Source organism: Rattus norvegicus, chromosome 18 (genome assembly GCF_036323735.1).
Source record: "Rattus norvegicus strain BN/NHsdMcwi chromosome 18, GRCr8, whole genome shotgun sequence".
Taxonomy (NCBI): Eukaryota; Metazoa; Chordata; class Mammalia; order Rodentia; family Muridae; genus Rattus; species Rattus norvegicus.
In genome coordinates, this window is record NC_086036.1 from 26,760,164 (window position 1) to 26,773,580 (window position 13,417).

Genomic DNA, 13,417 nt, shown 5'->3' on the forward strand with positions numbered 1-13,417 from the left:
CATGTGCAATTTAGTTTCAAAATAAAAAAAATACAAAAAGGAGCCGGGTGGTGCACCCCTTTAATCCCAGCACTCCAGAGGAAAAGGAGATCTCTGAGTTTGAGGCCAACCTGGTCTGCAGACTAAGTTCCAGGACAGCCAGGGCTACACAGAGAAACTCTGCCTCGAAAACGAAAAAGGCAAACAAACAAACAAACCAAAAAGGACTGGGGTGATGTGTCGGTTGGAGAGCCTTTGCCTAGCATGCGCAAACTTTGAGTTCCAGCCTCAGTATTTGAAGGATGTTGTGAGGGATGCTACAGTGGGGCATCCTCTCCTCATAGAGACAGGCCTTCCAGAAGAATGCCCAAGCCCTCAAGTCAGGGACTACCTTATGTTAGACACCACAGCACCACTAACACAGACACACACGCACACTTATTCTCTCTCTCTCTCTCTCTTTTTTTTTTTTTTTTGGTTCTTTTTTTTTTTTTTTTCCGGAGCTGGGGACCGAACCCTGGCCTTGCGCTTTCTAGGCAAGCGCTCTACCACTGAGCTAAATCCCCAACCCCACACTTATTCTCTATTTCATTTGATCACCACAAACCTGCAAAGCAGGAACTATTAGTTCCTTGAGCCTCTGAGAAGGTGTCTTTTCCAACATTAACCAGCTGGTAAGGGGAGAAGAGGGAATTAGACTTCCTCTGAGCCCTGGAAGGGGAAACCCCACACCTTAGGGACATCTATTTATTTTCTTCAAGGCCTGTCTTCCGCAGCAGCTCCCCGTTCCATCCTTTAACTGGAGGAGGTTAAGGGGACTCCAGGCTCACAACGACGGGGTGGCCACCCAGGGCTGTGCCCGCGCTCAGGCGTGCTTCACCCGCATCAGAGAGCGCTGATCGCTCTGGGTTGCAGAATGCGCGCGACCAAGCTGGGATTCCCAGCCGGCTGGAGCATCCGCCAGGCCACGCATCTCGGAGCAAGGTGCGTGCGGCTCCCCGGAGCCAAGCGCCCCGGGACAGTGGGCACACAGCTCCCACGGGGGCCCGCGTCCCAGGCTCGGGGACGCGGCGCGGGCTCGGTGGCCCCGGGCGGCGGAAGCGCCTCGGTTCCGCGCTCCCCGCCCCGCCCCCGCCCCGCCCCGCCCCGCCCCCGCCCCGCCCCGCACCATGTATGGTGCTTCCTTCCCGAGCCCTACATGGAGTTTCCTTCCCTGTCACTGGCCCATACATGGCGCTTCCTTCCCGGCGAGGCTGGCAGGCTGCCCGAGGGCTGGAGCACCGCCTCCAAGAGCAGCCTGCGGCGCCGTGACCCTGCCGAGGAGAGGAACGCCAGACAGGCTGTTCTCCCGGGCTCCTCGAGACCGCGCCGCCATCCACCCCTGCAAGGTCAGAGGCGCCCATCATCGCCATCCATTTCATCTGCCCCATTTTCTCCCACTCCCGCGCACGCAGCACCCCCTTGCTCGACATCCTTTAGTTGCTCGCGACTCCAGAGCCCTACTTCCTCTCACTTAGCGATTTGGTCTTTTAGGAACATCTGGCTGCTTCTCGCTACTCCCGCCTTTCTTCTAATGCCTTCCTCACACCCCTGTGGTGGAGCGGCTCCTAGTTTTCCCTAAGATGGTTTAGCCTGTTGGCTGGCCCACATCCCATAGGTCCACAGACCATGCACCTAGCAGCCCTGTGCACCTTGGTTTATCTGAGCTGCAGACTGCCTTAGTCTTACACATTGTTGCATTCCTAGCTCCCACATCAGATAATGATAACAATTTTTGAGTAAAAAAAAAAATCAGGAAAGGACCCTGTTAGCAGGCCTCTGCATTCCTCTTATGGTTTCTGGGGCATGGAGGTGCAGGAGGTGAGGGAGGATGGTAAGGGTGGGGTGGGGGAGTAGCAAAGCTAGGCCAGAAAAACAGCTATAACGAGCAACAGTACCAACGAGGTGCCCCCACGGACAGAGAGGCCTCTCTTGCTTTGCCTACCAGCTTTTAATTCTTCACAGCGAGAACCCGCAAGCCCCTACATGCCCTGCTAGAGCAAGACTTAAACCTGGGTACCCTGAGGTGACCTGCCCTAAGAAAAGGTTACAGAAGGACGGGCACCAGTCAGTGAAGTCCATACATAATGCTGGGTGGAGACAAGCAAGTCTCCATGTTGCCAGGTAACCGTCTTGGCACCAGAGCTGGGGTTTCTAATGCCAGGCAGCTTGCGGATTGTTATGTTTGTTTTCATTTACATTCGTGTGTGTGTGTGTGTGTGTGTGTGTACATGTGTGCCACAGCACGTATGTGGAGACCAGAGGACCGTAAGTAGGAGTCTCATCTACCATGAGTGTCCCAGAGTTCAACCTCAGGTCATTCCTTGTGTTCTGCAGTAACCTTCTGCAGAACCATCTCATCTTTGGCCTTTCTCTTCCTCTTTCCAGATTGCCTTCCTTCTTCCTTTTTCCGGTTTTGCTCTAGAATAAATCGACCTACAGGTTTCCAGTCTCTACCAGCTACCAAACACACATGTGCTGTGCCTACCACTTTGAGAAGTTGAGTTTTGCGTGTGCCCGGGCATCGCAGGTCATCTTGAGTGCCTGTGAATAGGGTGCGTGGGGAGGCTGTCAGGGCCCAAAAGGTCCAGGTCTCACATTCCTGCCCTGGGAACCTCTTGCCTTAACGTGGCTATGACTTTTGTGGGTAAAGTGGTCCGGGAAGTCCAGGCTTCCTGTGACTCCACACTGGCTCCCCGATACCTTTCGCCCTCTGCTGGCCGATGCCTCCTCCCGGGCAGTTCAGGGTGTGGAGGCGTGGATTGCTCCTTATGAAGCTGGGAGATCCCGGGCTGGAAACCAGAGAGCTATTTATAACTGAGCGGGGTAGAGGGAGGAAGCGTTGGAGGTGTTGAACTCTACTAGGATGCGAGAGAATTCGCGGGAACCCCATGTTTCTGCTGGGCAGGCCTTTTTCTCCGTTAGGGAGCTTTGAGACCCAGAAAGCCCTACGAATTGGCAAGGGTCCTAGGTCTCATGAAAATCTGGATTAATCTCTCTCTCTCTCTCTCTCTCTCTCTCTCTCTCTCTCTCTCCCTTTAATCTATTTAGCCATCTCAACAGCCCTTGTTCAGAAATTTTAATATACACTTTTAAATGTGTATGAGTTTGCCTGCATGTATGTATATGCACCATGTGTGTGTCATTGGAGATCAGAAGCGGGAGTTGGGGTCCCTGGAACTGGAGTTAGGGACAGTTATAAGCCACCCCCCGGGGGGGGACAGGAAACTGAATTAAGAGCAGTAAGTGCTTTTAACTGCTGAGCCATTGCTCCAGCTCCCAATACAGATTTTAAAAGAACAATTTTGGGCTGGAGAGATGGCTCAGTGGTTAAGAGCACCGACTGCTCTTCCTGAGTTCAATTCCCAGCAACCACATGGTGGCTCACAACCATCTGTAAAGAAATCCGATGCCCTCTTCTGGTGTGTCTGAAGACAGCTACAGTGTACTTATATATAAAAAATGAATAAATCTTTAAAAAAAAGAACAGTTTTATTTTTAAAAAGTGTGTATGTGTGTGTGAGAGTGTGTGTGTATGTGTGTGTGAGTGTGTGTGAGTGTGTGTGAGTGTGTGTGAGAGTGTGTGTATGTGTGTGTGCGTGTGTATGTGTGTGTGAGTGTGTGCGTGTGTGTGTGTGTGTGTGTGTGTGTGTGTGTGACATACATGAGTGCAGGTGCCTGCAGCATCTGGAAGAGAGTGTCAGAGCCCCTGGAGCTGGAGATATATGTGAGGGCTGGGATCTGAACTTGGGTCCTCTGCAAGAGCAATGTGTGCTCTTAGATGCTAAGTCTCCCTCCAGTTCTTAGAGTTTTAATCACTAGGGTTAGGAGAAAGGGTGCTCAGGAAGAAAGTCTGGGTGCCCTGCGCCTGTCATTTGTCTGGGTTTTGCTTCTAGACCAGGTGTTCTTATTGGCATGTCTGTCAAGTGGACTGCCATGGTCCCATTGTCAAATGAATACATTGAAACCATAGTTGCCAATACTACTTGTGAAATGACACTTAATCCATACATCACCATCATGGTGTTTTATGGTTTGGAAGCAGCTTGGGCAGTTAGGTTCCTTTCCCCCAGAGCTGTGATAAGATCTGATGTCTGGCTTTAGACCATGTTCAGTCCTGGCAGGACTAAATGAAACAGAAGAGCTCTGGCTAGTGGGAGCTCTGCAGTTCAGACCAGGCTGGCTTTAAACTTGGAGCCATCTCATGCCCCTGCCTCCCAAGTGCTTTTATTTTTCCTCCTCTTCCTCCTTCTCCCAACCCCAGGGAATGAAAGCCACAGTCTTTCCATGCTAGCAGTCATTCTGCAACAAAGCCTTATTTACACCGCTCCCATATCTTTAAAAAAAGATTTTTTTTTTTTGTTTTTGTTTTTGGAGCTGGGGACCGAACCCAGGTCCTTGCGCTTGCTAGGCAAGCGCTCTACCACTGAGCTAATCCCCAACCCAAAAAAGATGTATTCTTAATTATGTGTATACGTATGTGCTAGGCATGCGCACATGCATGCAGGTGCTCCCAGAAGAGGGCGTCAGAGTCCCTGGAACTGGAGTCGCAGGCAGTTGTAAGCTTGGGTGTGGGAAAATGAACCATGTTCCTCTGTAATTACACGCAGCACACACTCTTGAGTCCTTCCATGTGTTCCGAATCTTATCCAATATCATACTCACAGACAAGTTTCCTCTCCTTGGATATGAAGTAGCTTCAGGGCTTCCCGATAACCCTGCAGGCTCTCTCCCCTACTGCACTGTGCCCATAAGGACCTTTTTGAAAAAAAGAGGTTTGAGTGTGCTACCTTCCTGTTTACGGTACCTCAGTGGTCTGGTCTCATATTCTTCAGATTAAATTGTGACGTGGGCCCCGCCTTTCACGCTCATCTGGGTCTGCTCCCGAGCTTGTGCCCATCCACCAAGTACAGTCTCACATAGTTCAGCCCATTCTCAAATTTGCTCTGTATCGGAAGCAGGCCTTGAACTGCTGACCTCTTTGTGAGCTCCCAAGTGCTGGGATGACAGGTGTGTACCACACCAGGCTCTATTTTCTGGTCTCCAATTTCCTGTTTTACAATCCCCATTGGTCAAGAGATTCTATGCGCCTCCTCAATCAGTCGTTCTGGATTAGGGATCTCCTTTTTCTCTGGTCAGCTTGCCCCACATGGCGCCTCCTTCAGACAGTTAGAACTATTCCGCTAGTCCGGAAGCCAGTTGGATAGGGGTTGCCTCTCTTGTTCATTCCAGAGGCTGGCCCTTTGCTTTTCTATAGTATGGGACACACAACTTGGTATATTTAATACAACTTCAGTTTAATCTTGAAAGAAAAGCTAAGTAACACGCTCAAAGCCACAGAGCTGTTAAGTGGAGCACCAGTGTTGACCTGACTGCTGCTTCCAATGTTCACCCACATCTGTTAAGTACATTTTGAAAGTAAAGCAGCAGAGGAGGAACTGGAGTGATGGCTTAGCAGTTAAGAGCATTGGTCACTCTTCCAGAAAACTCAAGTTCAATTCCCCACACCCATATTCCAGGGCAAACAGTGCTTTTTTTTTTCTTCTGTAGCAACAGAGGCACAAATAGTACACAGACATAATGTAAGTGAAATACCCGATTTTATTTAGAAAAAATTGTAAAGTTTTCAAAAAAGTAAATGCAGAGAGAGAAGGGAGGAAAGGCATCAGGGAGGGAAGCCTGGGTGGGGGCTGCTTGATAATCACGGAATGCACTTGAGATAGAAAGCTCACTAAAAAAAAAAAAAAAAAAAAAAAAAAAGAAAGCTCACTAAAGGCCTTCGGAAAGCTATGAAAGGATGCCTCCCCGCCTCAGACAAATGCAAATCAAAACCACAGAGGTGCCAGCAATTTGAAGAAGAAATTGAGAAAGCAATTCCATTTTCAACCACAAAAGAAATGCCCAGGAATAAGTTTAACTCAGGATAGAAAGATTTGTACAAAGGAAATTATAAATAATCGCTGAATGAAAGAACATCTAAATAAGTAGAAAGTCTTCTGTGTTCTTAGATAGCAAGACATTGTTACTGTTTTTTTTTTTTTTTAAGGTTTATTTATTATATATAAGTATGCTGTTACTGTCTTCAGACACACCAAAAGAGGGCATCAGATCTCATTACAGATGGTTGTGAGCCACCATGTGGTTGCTGGGATTTGAACTCAGAACCTCTGGAAAAGCAGTCCGTGCTCTTAACCGCTGAGCCATCTCTCCAGCCTTCTTTGTTTTTTAAAGACAGGGTCTCACTGGGTAGCCTTGGCCAGCCTGGTAGTCACTCTGTAGTCCAGGCTAGCCTCAAACCTATAGAGATCTACCTGCCTCTGCCTCTCGAGTGCTGGTATCACAGGTGTGCACCACCACACCTGGACTCAAGACTTGCCTTTTTAATACTCCAGTGCTGCTTTAAAAGAACCTACAGCCTTTTACAATTCAGAACCACTTCTGCAAGCAGAAAATCTATCCTCAAAATTCTCGTGCAATTCTAAGACCCCCTAAGTAGGAGAAAATCCCAATAAACAGAAAACATTTGGGGGCCTCATACTTCATGATTTAAAACCTACTGGAAAGCTGTGTAAATCAAAATAACATGGCAACGTGGGCTTCCTATGGAGCCAGGTTGGCCCTGAATTATTTTTTAATTTTCATTTCTACGTGTATGAGTGTTTTGCCGGCATATATGTGCATATACCACTGCGTTCCCGGTGCTCTGGGAGTCCAGAGGAAGACATTACATCCCCTGGGGCTGGGGTGACAGTTGTAAGCTGCCATGCGTGTTGTTGTTTTTTATAAAAAAGGTGCGGGATCCCTTAGCGGGCTCAAGCAGAGCATCCCCTTGAGGAGTCAGCCTTACCACAGGCTTAGTATAAAAGGGGGTTATTTAGGACCTGGAGAAGGGGGTAAAAAGGCAGAGAAGGGAGACAGAGAAGGACAGAAAGAGAGGAGAGAGGAAGAGAGGAAGAAGGGAGGAGGCTGTCTGGGGACACGTGGGAGAGAGAGGGGGAGAGAGAGGAGAGAGAGGGGGAGATTCACAGACAGACAGGGAAGAGAGGGAGAGGGAGAGGAGGAGAGGGAGGGGAGGAGAAGAGGAGGAGGAGGAAGAGAAGAAAGGAAGAGAAAGAGAGAGAGAGAGAGAGAGAGAGAGAGAGAGAGAGAGAGAGAGAGAGAGAGAGAGAGAGAGAGAATGAATATGAATGTGGCTCCTGGCTTGCATCTGGCTCGCAGCTGTTGCTAGGTAACTGTTGGGCGGAGCCTAGAGGAAATACAATGTGGGCGCTGAGAATCAGAGCTGAGTCCTCTGGAAGGACATCCGGTGCTCTTGACTGGGCATCCCCACACGTGCTGTAATTACAGGTGTCCACCACCACACCTACCATGTCTGGAGTTTGAGAAAGAATTCTTAGAGGGCAACAAGAGACAAATAAGCTAGACTCCATCCAAATTTAAAAGCTTTGAGGAGGAGCTAGAGAGATGGCTCAGTGATTAAGAGCTCTTACTGATGTTCAAGAGGATCCTAGAGCTGGCATGATGGAGTGTGCCTTTAACCCCAGCAATTGGGGGTAGAGGCAGGCAGATTTCTGTAAGTTTGAGGTCAGTCCAGTCTAAATAGCAAGTTCTAGGACAGCCTGGGAGGGCTACATAGAGAGATAGTCTCAAAACACCAAGAGAGGGGGTTTCAGCACCAGGTTGGGTGTTGGGTAGTTCACAGCTGCCTGGAATTCTAGTTCCAGGTGGTCTAGCACCTGGCCTCTGTGGGCATCCACACGCAGGTGTGCACACACATACACATAGGACATTTAAGAGAACAAATCTATTAAAAGCTTTCTAGATGGATAGAGAGATAGCTCAGGTGGTAAAGACTAAGGCTTACAACCCAGTCTTCAAAAAGTTTGGCCAACTGTGGATGTAGCTCAATGACAGACTGCCAAGCATGTATGAGCCGCCCCCCCCCCCCAAAAAAGAAAGAAAGAAAGAAAGAAAGAAGTAAAATATGAGACGCAAGCTAGCTCAGTGAGGAAAGGTGTTTGCCTCCAAGCCTGATAACCCATTTGTTCCTCGGGACTCCCATAACGGAAGAGCACTGATCGTTTCTCTCTGATTTCCACAAAAGAAATGTGGGGGGAACCCAAGATGTATGTGTGACCCAGCTGAATGAGTCAACTGAGGAAAAGTTTTTGGAGGCTTATTTGGGTGTTAAACATTCCAGCACAGTGGTGCATGCCTGTAATCCAAGCATTCAGGAGGCTGAGACAGAACTAGCCTGGGCCTTGACCGATATTCTGGTTCAAGGCCTGACACTTTGGTTCCAAAATCAAGAACACCAAAAAAGAACAAAATAAAATAAGACAAACAAACAAAACCCATGATGAAACCATGTAACCCATTGAATTGTATGTATGTATGTATGTATGGATGGATGGATGTATGATATATGTATTTATTTAAAACCCAGTGATAATATTCTGAGATGACAACCTGACTGTGGTGGCTTGAATGAGAATGGCTCCCACAGGCTCATGTGTGTGAATGGCTGGCTCTAGTTGGGGAACTGTTTGAGAAGGATTAGGAGGTGTGGCACCTAGCTGGAGGAGGTGTGGTACTGGGAGTGAGCTTAGATTCAAAAAGACTCATGCCATTCCTGGAATGCTATTTCCTGTTCATGGATCAAGGGGCTCTGTAGGAGCCCCTCCAAGTGGAGCTCTCAGCTGCAGCTCTGACATCACGGCAGCTTGCTTGCTGCCATGTTCCCCAACAGGATGGATGGACTCTTATCCCTCTGGAACTGTAAGCCCCAAATAAACTCTTACTTCTACAAGTTTCCTTGGTCATGGTATTTTGTCACAGCCCCAGAAAAGTAAATAAAACACCAAGGAGCCAAAATAGTGTGTATATGCACATGCACACCTGTGAGGTCACCCAGGTGCTGTCCTTTTTGCATGTGTGTGGGTACAGGTGCATGCGTGTTTGTTCTTTCCTGTGGACGCCCAGGGTTGTCATAGCTAGTGTCTTCCTGGAATGCTCTCCCCCTTGTATATTGAGACAGGGTCTCTTGCTGGGCTGGGAGCTCACCATTTTGACTAGCTTGGCTAGCCAGCTTGCTTGGGGGCACTCCCTGTGTTGTTCATATCCAACTAGCAGGCATGTTCACCCACCTTTTACATGGACTCTCAGGACTAGAATTCAGTTCTTCACCCATGCATGGCAAGTACTTTATCTGGGAACCCTCTTCCTTAGTCTACTTTGTGGTCTTTTTAAGACTGTCTCAGTGTGTAGCCCTGGCTGTCCTGGAAGGCACTCTGTAGTCTAGGCTGGCCTCGAGCTCAAGAGATCACCTGCCTAGGATTAAAGGCATGTGCCAGCCTGTCCAGTGCCTTCTTGTTTCTTTGTTACAGTTGTACAGTTGTGGTTGTGAGCTGTCGTGTGGATGCTTCAAATGGAACCCAGGTCCTCTAGAAGAGCGGCTGTGCTCTTAACTCCTGAGCCATCTCCTCAGCCCTACACTTTGTTTTTTGAAACGAGGTTTCTCCCTGGCTTGGAGCTTACCAAGTAGTCTAGACTGGCTGGTCACAGGCCACAGGGGTCTACTCTGCTTCCCCAGTATTTGGTTGCAAGTTACAATGCTACGCCCAGCTCCCTGTGTGACTTCTGGGGTTCAAACACAGATCTTCCTACAAAGAAATGCAAAGCAAGCATTTTTATCAATTGAGCCATCTCCCCACACCGTCAAAAGTAACTCAAAGACATAATGAATGCAAGTAGCAATATTATTTACCACAGCTGAAAACTAGGAAGGACCCAGATTCACCAGGGAAGCAATGATTGTGATCCCCAGTGGTGGGGTGTACTACTTGTGGTTTTAAGTCCCAACACTTCGACACCAAGTATGTGGGATCTCTTCCCACACCAACCATTTCTCTGTCTCTTCAGACATGAATTGGGTGCCCAACAGTTTAACTGAGTTTTGACAGCCTAAGTTAAGTGAAGACCCCATAGTTGAAGGGTTCAGCCCTGACAGATGTGGTGCTACACAGGCCTTTAATCTCTGAAGGCTTGGACGGGAAGATCCCAGGTCAGCCTTGTCTATGTTGTGAGTTCCAGGCTACTCTGGGATATGGCATAAGACCATGCCTTAGAAAAAAGAAGAAAAGAAAAAACAAACAGTAGGTAGGCATTGTGGTACACACTATGGGGTCCCTGTAGAGGCAAAAAGATCTGAGTTCCTGGCCAGCCAGGGATACACAGTACAACTGCCTCAAAAAATAAAATTAGTGTGAATTTTATAGTCACTTATATTAGCAGTGGTCTCACTCTGTGTAAATTGTACCTTTAATAAAGTTAATAAATGAGAAATGTAGAGTATAAATATCAGGACTCTGAAATTTGAGTAATTTCCTGAAAGTTGAATAAAATTCCCGATCCAATCAGGACGGACTCACAAACTCGCCGGTTACCTGTGCAGCTGACCTCTGACCTCCGCTTATGTAGACCTAGAACTCCAAATGTGGAGGGGCAGCCCACGTTCTTATTCCTGTTTCCCACCTTCCAATCCTTAGTGCCTCCTAAGCTGCTTTTGCTGCTGGACAGTGACCACTAAGGGTAAGGACTGTGCCTTCTGCCCTGCCTTACTCACCACTGTCCCTCAGCGTGGGCCGGGGGCTCAGTGTGTAGGAAGTGCTTGCGAACGTTGGCTGAGTGACAGGGTGAGAGTAGCCCATGTCTAAGCACAGGGGTGGCAGTGAGGCATGCATGTAGCCAGGATGGAGGAGTCCGAGGTTCTGAAGCCCTTTTTCCTTTTTTTTTTTTTTTTTTTTTTTTTTTTTTTTTTTTTTTTTGGAGCTGGGGACCGAACCCAGGGCCTTGTGCTTGCTAGGCAAGCGCTCTACCACTGAGCTAAATCCCCAGCCCCGTGGTTCTGAAGCCCTTTGTTCAGGTTCCTAGACTAGAATTAACATCTTGATTGTTCTCCAAATCAGATCTGGAGTGGGGACTACCAGAGCTACAAACTTGGGAGTTAGACGTGGGAGGATCCACAGGCCTGAGGACGGGAGTGCAGCCCCAAGGCTGACACCAACCCCACGCTGGCTTCACCCTAAGGCAATGCTCTGTCCAACTGGCCTATCCCAGCCAGTACAACTGTTGGAGCTTTATCTCCTCCCTGGCTGTCATCCTACCTTTTGACAGAGTCTGCTCTGTAGGAGTCCCTCCAAGTGGTCTTGTCATTCACATAATCCCTCTCCAAAATTCAGACTGGGAACTTGTTCAGGTTGGACAGCCATGTGATAGGCAGATGGCTGGCCATCAAGTCCTGGTTTCTTTTCCCTCTCCAGCCCTCCTCTACTCAGAGACCAGTGTCTCCTTTGCCTCTATACCACAAGATCCTTGCTCTTTCTTGTTTGGAGCCTATCTCTGAAGTCGTTCTTTCTTCCTGGCCTCAGTAGGAATAGGCCCTCTAGCTTTCCTGTTGAGTGGGATTGGAGAGCCCAGCAGAACAGGCATAGCTATGTTGGGTATCTCAGCAGAATGGCAGAGTGCTGGGAGCCTGGGGCAGGAAAAGTAACTGAGTCATATGATCAAGCCAGCCTGACTCACAGGGAAGGGACTCGAGAACATTTTAATAACTACTTAGATGCTGGCCACGTTTGCCCTCCCAGATCTTTGGCTTCTGGCCACTCACTTATCCCATCATGTTCTCTCATCCACAGCATTGGAGAAAACAGGATTTAGGTGAAGGGCAAGGTCATCTATTTGCTGAGGACATTGGAGTCATAATGGGGACACTCATGTTAACTCAACTACTTTGCTGTTAAGAGCTCAGCAAGCTATCTAGGATGTTGCTCTCTGGACTTGAGCTGTCTTTTCAGTGAGGGTTACAGGATAAGATCCAAGGCCCTTTCATCTGCTAAAATTATGATTCTCAAAGAAGACAGGGTCAGGCATGGTGACATGTGACTGTAATCCAAGCACTTGGATATGGAGCCAGCCTGGGCTACATAGCAAGCCCTGTCTCAAAAATGAAACTATTATGGGGCTAGAGAGATGGCTCAGCCATTAAGAGCATTTGTTGGGCCTGTAGACGGCCCAGGTTTAGTTTCCAGCACTCACATGGCAGTTCACAACCATCTAGTTGCATGGGATCTGATGTCCTCTTCCGACCTCTGTAGGTACTATGTACATCTTGGTGCACATACATGAAGGCAAAACACTTATACACATTTTAAAGTGTACAAGTGTTTTCCATGCCCATGTCTGTGCATGTGTGCAGCACCCACAGTCAGGTCCTCTGAAGGGCAGCCAGTGCTCTTAGTTCTCTCCTGCCCCAAAACATTTTGCGTCCTAGTCCCTAACCAGCCTGTTCTTTATGCTGCTTCATACCACCCAGTTCAAAGCCTGAAACTATTTCCAGGGCACAGGACAGCAGCTCTTTTCCTGGCCCTGCCTCCTTCCCAGGCAACTCCCAGGCTGGAGACCCTAGCTGACTTAGTGGGACTGACTTGAACCAAACCAAAACTTTGAGTCAAAACAAATGTGTACAAAGAATCAAACCAATTTAAGAACCTCCTGAACTAGTTGGGACTCCATTACCCTGCTGTACGATGGATGGTCACACTGCCCCTAAATAACTCATTACATGGTGCTGTTGTGGTTTGGTTTGAGACTGGCTACAGGGCTAAGGCTACTCTGGGACCCCTGGTAATGCTGCTGCTTCAGTCTCCTGAGTGCTGGGATCACAGGGTCTCACTATGTTGCTCTGGCTGTCATGAAACTCAGTGTCCTTGAGCTCACAGAGACCCACCCTCCTCTCCTCCTCAGTGTTGGGATAAGGGTGCACCACTACTCTTGGCTATAAGCCCCATCTGCTTTAAACCTCTCGATACATCAACATGTACTTAAGAACACTCTCTTACAAAACCACGGTAATTATTTAACCAGAGTGGGTTTTGTCGATAGTCCACCTGAGTGTTATCTGTCCTATCAACAATATAATTTGAAGAGCAGGGGCAGGAGTCAGGCAAGAGGGCTCAGCGGGGGAAGAACCACCTCCTACAGGCTGTCCTCTAATTTCTCATGTACTGTTGCATGTACCTCTAAAGGTCAATAAAAATATAGCTAAACACAAACAAACGGGGGCAAATTTGGCACAATGCACACGCCCGTTGCTCCAGCTGAGGCTGAGCAGGAAGCACCACCTGGAGCAGCTGTGAAGTTCCGTGCCTTTAACCTCAGCATTTGGGAGGCAGCAGATCTCAGAGTTTGAGGATAGCCTGGTCTATATAGTGAGATTCAGGATAGCCAGGGCTATGTAGAGATCCTGTCTCAAAAAACAAAAAGAGCAAACAACAAAAATTTTTTGAGACCAAGAGTTGGTGGCTAACGAAGGCAGGGTTGCAAGACCTTCTTTTCAGAG